Source organism: Somniosus microcephalus, chromosome 12, assembly GCF_052327205.1.
Source record: "Somniosus microcephalus isolate GS21.2 chromosome 12, FLI_Smic_1.0, whole genome shotgun sequence".
NCBI classification, from domain to species: Eukaryota; Metazoa; Chordata; class Chondrichthyes; order Squaliformes; family Somniosidae; genus Somniosus; species Somniosus microcephalus.
In genome coordinates, this window is record NC_140998.1 from 142,780,898 (window position 1) to 142,788,510 (window position 7,613).

Below are 7,613 nucleotides of genomic sequence, written 5' to 3' on the forward strand. Positions count from 1 at the left end.
CACACGATACAACTGACAAACCCCAGCATAACTACCAGGGAGGAAGCCACACATAGTCCCCCTACCATTCCCAGCTCACCAAGAGAAGAGCAGCATAGCCAGGAAGTGAGTGAGCCCTCCAGGGCCGACCAGCCTAGCCAGGAAGTGAGTGAGCCTTCCAGGGCCGACCAGACACATACCCCGGGATCACACAGCCAGATACAACCAAAAGATAAATTTAATCAATTAGAGATAGAGATGGTTAAACTTAGAGAGGACTTCCTCAAAATGAATGACGATCAAAATCAGGAGAGGGAGAGACACAAGAGGGAGCTGAAGCTACTTGAGAACCAGGTGAATCTACTTAGGAATCAGGTGAAAGAGCTGCAGGAAAAAGAAGAGAGCCATAGAGGAGAGATAACACCATTAGACCAGCAACCAGAGGCTAGAGATAAGACAAGACAGAGCCGGACGGAACGGCTGCACTCCCACACGGAACAAAAGCAACAGACACACAATACAAGGGGTGCCACACAGACCGACCAGCATACTGATTCGCAATCTTCCCCCACCACCGTGGAACCACAAGCGGGCCGCTCACAAGAGGTACGCACACACCAGACACCCCAGCCCAGCACACACACTATGAGTCCAAGCGAAAGCCACCAGACAGTAAACACAAACAAGGCTGACGTCGTAATACTCATAGACTCAAATGGGAAATTTCTATGGGAGAAAAAGCTATTCCCTAGAAGTAAAGTAGAAAAGATCTGGTGCCCAACAACAAACAGAGCCATGGGATGGCTGACCAAAGCCAGATTAGGCTCCCCCCAACACATAATAATACACACGGGCACAAATGACCTAAAGACCCAACAGAAAGAAGTAGCAACATCACTCAGAGCAATGATTAGGAAAGCAAGCAGTACATTTCCAAACACTAGAATCACTGTTTCCACAATATTGCCGAGAACAGACTTCAACAACAACACAATTCATGAGATAAATGCCAGCATAGCAAGAGACTGCGAATCAAACCACAACGTACACCTGGCCCAACACCCCACCCTCGATGAGGAATGTCTTTACGACCACGTCCACATCCAAAGGCAAAGAATATCGATCTTTGCTAAAGCCCTGAAGGACGTCGCTTTTAACCGGGTCCATACCCAGACTCCAAGAGGACCCCCCCCCGACCACCAGAGATCAGCGGGGTACATATCAGGAACACTACAAGGACCACCAACACACCAACCGAGACCAGAGAGGATCCCCATGCAAAACAACAATATCAGACCTGCACCACTCCTGTCCCACAGGGGAATAGGACTGCTCCCAGCCAGACAGAGGGAGAGATGCACAGGACGTACGCAATACCTCAGACAGAAACAATCCATTAAGAGACAATAAGCAGATGTGCAGCAGCATCTACTTCCGCCTTATGGATCAAGGACTAATTAATAGAAAGAACTGTAACCAAATTGTATTAACTTTTGTAGACAACTGATGTGATCTTTTTTTTCCCCACACTTAGACATGACAAACACGTACCACTCTTTAACCTATCATAGTAAAAGATCAAACTTAACATGAAATCCTTATATATTTCGACCTGGAATATCCAAGGTCTACGCTCTTCACTGCGAGAAGTGAAAAGTAGGACCCCAGAGTTCATAGATGAAACTAAAGACCTAGATATTATCATTTTACAGGAAACTTGGTATAAAGGAAAAGGACACACTGGCTGTCCCCAAGGGTACACTGAGCTGGTGGTCCCCTCCAATAAATTACCAAGTGTAACCCAAGGCAGAGACTCCGGAGGCATACTGATCTGGTTTAAAACAGAACTTAAGAATTACATCAAATTTATAAAAAAGGGCGAAAACCATATGTGGCTCAAACTTGAGAGGGAGATTATCTCAAACACCCAAGATGTTTACATTTGCGCACTTTATATCCCTCCAATCGATTCCCCGTACTTTAAAGAGGACACCTTCTCCAACATGGAGGGGGAAATTATCCAATACCAGGCCCAGGGGAACGTGTTGGTCTGTGGGGACCTCAATTCAAGAACGGGCGAAGAACCAGACTTCACCAATAATCAGGGAAACAATTACGTTTTCGGGAATAACCACTTTGACATCCCTTCCCTTCCATACAGGCATAACTGCGACAAGCAGTCAAATACCAACGGAAAACAGCTACTACAGCTCTGTCGAAACCTGGGTCTGTACATTGTCAATGGTAGGTTCATAGGAGACCTCCTAGGAAGATCGACCTATTGCTCACCTCTTGGCTGCAGCACAGTAGACTATATGATTACAGACTTAGACCCATCCTCTTTCAGAGCATTCACAGTCAAACCACAAACAACACTGTCAGATCACAGTCAAATTACTATGTTCCTCAAAAAGACAGAAACAAACAACATAGAAACACAACCCAGTAAACTGTACAACACCAAAAAATCGTACAGATGGGCCAAAAACGACACGGAAAAATACCAGAAAACAATTAGCAATGCATCAACTCAAGCTCTCTTAGACACCTTTCTGGATAACATATACACTCACAATAAAGAAGGCGTAAACCGGGCAGTTAGTAAACTAAACAATATTTTTGATAATTTGGCAACAAATGCAAACTTGAAAGCTCGCAAGAACAAACCCAAAACAAAAAACTATGAAAAATGGTTTGACCGAGATTGCCATAACATGAGGAAAAAACTTAGAAAAATATCAAACCAAAAACACAGACATCCAGAAAACGAGGAACTACGCCTTACTTATTGTCAGACACTAACACAATACAGAAACACACTCAGAACCAAAAAAGAGCAATATATTAAGAATACACTCAGCTCCATGGAGGAATCCATTGATTCCAATTGTTTCTGGGAAAACTTGAAAACACTACACAAAAAACAACACGACGATTTGGCCATTCAAAATGGGGACACATGGGTAAACCACTTTGAAAAATTATACCAGAAAAACACACTAAGACCAGAGCAACACCAAATATGCAAAAAACTGGAAAAGCTAGAAATGGCCATAAAAGAAAACCAAAACCTGCTGGACGCCATAATAACAGAAAAAGAACTTCTTGAAAAACTCAAGGACCTGCAACCAGGAAAAGCCTGCGGGACAGACGGCATACTAAACGAGATGATTAAACACACAGACAACAAAATGAAACTGGCTATCCTAAAACTCTTCAACTTGGTTCTGAGTGTCGGTTATTTCCCTGATATCTGGAACAAAGGACTCATAACGCCCATATACAAAAGTGGGGACAAAACCGACCCAAACAACTATCGAGGCATCTGTGTAAACAATAACCTGGGGAAGGTATTCTGTAGCATCATAAACAAAAGACTTATAAACTTCCTTGAGGAGCACAATGTCTTGAGTAAAAGCCAAATTGGATTCCTGCCAAACTATAGAACATCCGATCATGTCTTCACCCTACAGACCCTAATTGACAAACACGTTCACCATAACAAAAGCAAAATCTACGCATGCTTTGTAGATTTCCAGAAGGCTTTCGACTCCATCTGGCAGGACGGTTTATTCCTGAAACTTATCGAAAGTGGGGTAGGAGGGAAAACATATGATGTAATTAAATCAATGTATACAAACAACAAATGTGCAGTTAAAATTGGAGACAAACAAACAAAATACTTCCCACAGGGGTGGGGGGTGACGCAGGGCTCGCCAATCTCACCGACACTCTTTAATATTTACATAAATGGATTGGCAAAACCACTTGAACAATCTACAGCACCCGGCCTCACCCTATATGAATCCAAGGTTAAATTCCTCCTCTATGCAGACGACCTGGTTCTGCTGTCACCTACTAAAGAGGGGCTACAGCAAAACCTGGACCTGCTGGAGTCGTACTGCCAGACTTGGGCCCTGACAATAAATCCCCAAAAAACCAAAGTCCTTGTGTTCCAGCAAAGATCCAAACATCAGGGACCCAAAATAAATTTCACAGTAGGAACAACCAAAATTGAACAAACCACTAACTACACATACTTGGGCCTAAAAATCAGTTCTACGGGAAACTTCAAACTGGCTGTGAATGAACTGAAAGAGAAAGCAAGAAGGGCTTTCTATGCCATCAAAAAATCAATCCAAATAGAAATCCCAATTAGCATTTGGCTCAAAATTTTCAAATCAGTAATTGAACCAATTGCACTCTATGGCAGTGAGGTATGGGGACCGCTAACTCAACAAGAATTTGCAAAATGGGACAAACACCCAATTGAGATCCTACATGCAGAATTCTGTAAAAGTATCCTCCGGACTCAAAGGAAAACAGTAAACAATGCATGCAGGGCGGAACTAGGCCAATATCCATTATTAATCACTATCCAAAAAAGAGCCACCAAATTTTGGAATCACCTGCAAATGAGCAATCCCCAATGCTATCACTACGACGCCCTGAAATGCCAAGAGCTGACCATAAAGAAGAATACCCTCAGTCAACTAGTCCTGGGACTCAGTGAAGTAACTACTAACAATACTAACAATAACCAGCCCCAGGACAGTGACAGGGTAACACAAAGAATTCGACCCAACACAATCGTCGCTAAGCAAAAGGAAAAATATCTGACATATTGGGCAGAAACAACAAAAACCCAAAGCAAACTCAATTGCTACTTGGCCCTAAACAGACAATACAACATAGCTGATTACCTGACCATGGTAAAGGATAACAAACTGAGAAGAACCTTGACAAGGTACAGACTTAGCGAACATAGCCTAGCGATCGAAAAAGGCAGACACAGGCAGACCAGGATGCCAAGAGAGGACAGGATATGCTCTCACTGCAGTCAGGGAGTGGTGGAGACAGAGATGCACTTCCTCACAGCTTGTGGAAAATATCAGGGCATCAGGGAGAATTTCTACCAAAAATTCTCACAAATATGCCCTGATTTCAGAAATCTGAATGACAACCAAAAACTCCCATTCCTACTGGGAGAGGAGAGAAGCTGTATAACACTGGCGGCACACTATGTTACAGCTTGCCATGAACAGAGGGACAACCAGTAAACCAAGAAAAGAAAATATATAAACAATGCGAATGTATATTTATACACTCAGGGATATACCTGTTTACACACTGTATGAATAGAACTGCGTTTATGTGCTAAACCATAAATGTATTTTGATGCTTTGGCAACATAAGATGTAACTTATCATGCCAATAAAGCGATTTGAATTGTGAATTGTGAATTGTGAATCGGGCATGTGTGAATTGGAAGGGGTGTGAATCGGGCGGGTGTGAATCGGGAGGGGTGCGAATCGGGAGGGGTGTGAGTCGGGAGGGGCGTGAGTCGGGAGGGACGTAAATCGGGAGGGGCGTGAGTCGGGAGGGGCGTGAGTCGGGCAGCTGTGAATTGGGAGGGGTGTGAATCGGGCAGGGTGTGAATCGGGAGGGGTTTGAGTCGGGAGGGGTGTGAATCAGGAGGGGCATGAGTCAGGAGGGGTTTAAATCAGGAGGGGCGTGAGTCAGGATGGGTGTGAATCGGGCGGGCGTAAATCGGCAGGGTTGTGAATCGGAATAGGTGTGAATCGGGAGGGGTGTGAATCGGGCGGGTGTGAATCGGGAGTGGTGTGAATCGGGAGGGGTGTTAATCGAGCGGGTGTGAATTGGGAGGGGTGTGAATCGGGCGGGTGTGAATCGGGAGGGGTGTGAATCGGGAGGAGCGTGAGACGGGAGGGGTGTGAATCGGGAGGGGTGTGAATCTTGTGGGTGTGATTCGGGAGGGGTGTGAATCGGGAGGGGGTGAATCGGGCAGGTGTGAATCGGGAGTGTTGTGAATCGGGCATGGCGTGAATCGGGCGGGTGTGAATCGGGAGTGGTGTGAATCGGGTGGGTGTGAATCTGGAGGGGTGTGAATCGGGAGGGGTGTGAATCGGGAGGAGCGTGAGACGGGAGGGGTGTGAATCGGGAGGGGTGTGAATCGGGAGGGGCATGAATCGGGAGGGGTGTGAATCCACAGGGGAGTGAATCGTATGGGTGTGATTCGGGAGGGGTGTGAATTGGGAGAGGGGTGAATCGGGAGGGGTGTGAATCGGGCAGGTGTGAATCGGGAGTGGCGTGAATCGGGCGTGGCGTGAATCGGGCGGGTGTGAATCGGGAGTGGTGTGAATCGGGCGTGGTGTGAATCCGGAGGCGTGTGAATCGGGCGGGTGTGAATCGGGAGTGGTGTGAATCGGGCGGGTGTGAATCGGGAGGGTGTGAATCGGGAGGGAGTGCGAATTGGAAGGTGTGTGAATCGGGCGGGTGTGAATCGGGAGGGGTGTGAATCGGGTGGGTGTGAATCGGGAGGGGTGTGAATCCAGAGGCGTGTGAATCGGGCGGGTGTGAATCGGGAGTGGTGTGAATCGGGAGGGTGTGAATCGGGAGTGGTGTGAATCGGGCGGGTGTGAATCGGGAGGGAGTGCGAATTGGAAGGTGTGTGAATCGGGCGGGTGTGAATCGGGAGGGGTGTGAATCGGGAGGGGTGTGAATCGGGAGGGTGTGAATTGGGAGGGGTGCGAATCGGGAGTGGTGTGAATCAGGTGGGTGCGAATCAGGAGGGGTGTGTATCGGGAGGGGTGTGAATCGGGTGTGTGTGTATCGGGAGGGGCGTGAATCGGGCATGTGTGAATCGAGAGGGGTGTGAATCGGGAGGGGTGTGAATCGGGAGGTGTGTAACTTCGGGAGGGGTGTGAATCGGGAGGGCTGTGAATCGGGAGGGGTGTGAATCGGGACAGGTGTGAATCGGGAAGGGTGTGAATCGGGAGGGGTGTGAATCGGGCGGGTGTGAATTAGGCGGGTGTGAATCGTGGGGTGTGAATCGTGGGGTGTGAATCGGGAGGTGTGTGAATCGTGGGGGTGTCAATCGGGAGGGTGTGAATCGGGAGGGGTGTGAATCGGGAGGGGTGGGAATCGGGTGGGTGTGAATCGGGTGGGTGTGAATCGGGAGGGGTGTGAATTGGGAGGGGTGTGAATCGGGCGTGTGTGTATCGGGAGGGGCGTGAATCGGGCATGTGTGAATCGAGAGGGGTGTGAATTGGGAGGGCTGTGAATCGGGAGGTGTGTAAATCGGGTAGGTGTGAAGCGGGACAGCTGTGAATCAGGTGGGGGTGAATCGGGAGGGGTGTGAATCGGGAGGGTGTGAATTGGATGGGTGTGAATCGTGGGGTGTGAATCGGGAGGTGTGTGAATCGGGACGGGTGTGAATCGAGAGGGGATTGAATCAGGAGGGGTGTGAATCGGGCGGGTGTGAATCGGGAGGGGTGTGAATCGGAATGTGTGTGAATCGGAATGTGTGTGAATCGGGTTGGTGTGAATCCGGGGGTGTGAATCGGAAGGGGTGTGAATCGGTGGGTGTGAATCGGGAGGGATGTCAATTGCGGGGTGGTGTATTGGGGGGGCTGTGAATCTGGAGGGGTGTGAATCGGGAAGGGTTTGAATCAGGTGGTGTTTGAATCGGGGTGGGGGTGAATCGGGCGGCGTGAATCGGGATGGGTGTGAATCGGGAGGGGTGTGAATCGGGGGGTGAATCGGGAGGGGTGTGAATCTGGCGGGTGTGAATCGGGAGGGGCGTGAATCGGGAGGGGCGTGAATTGGGAGGG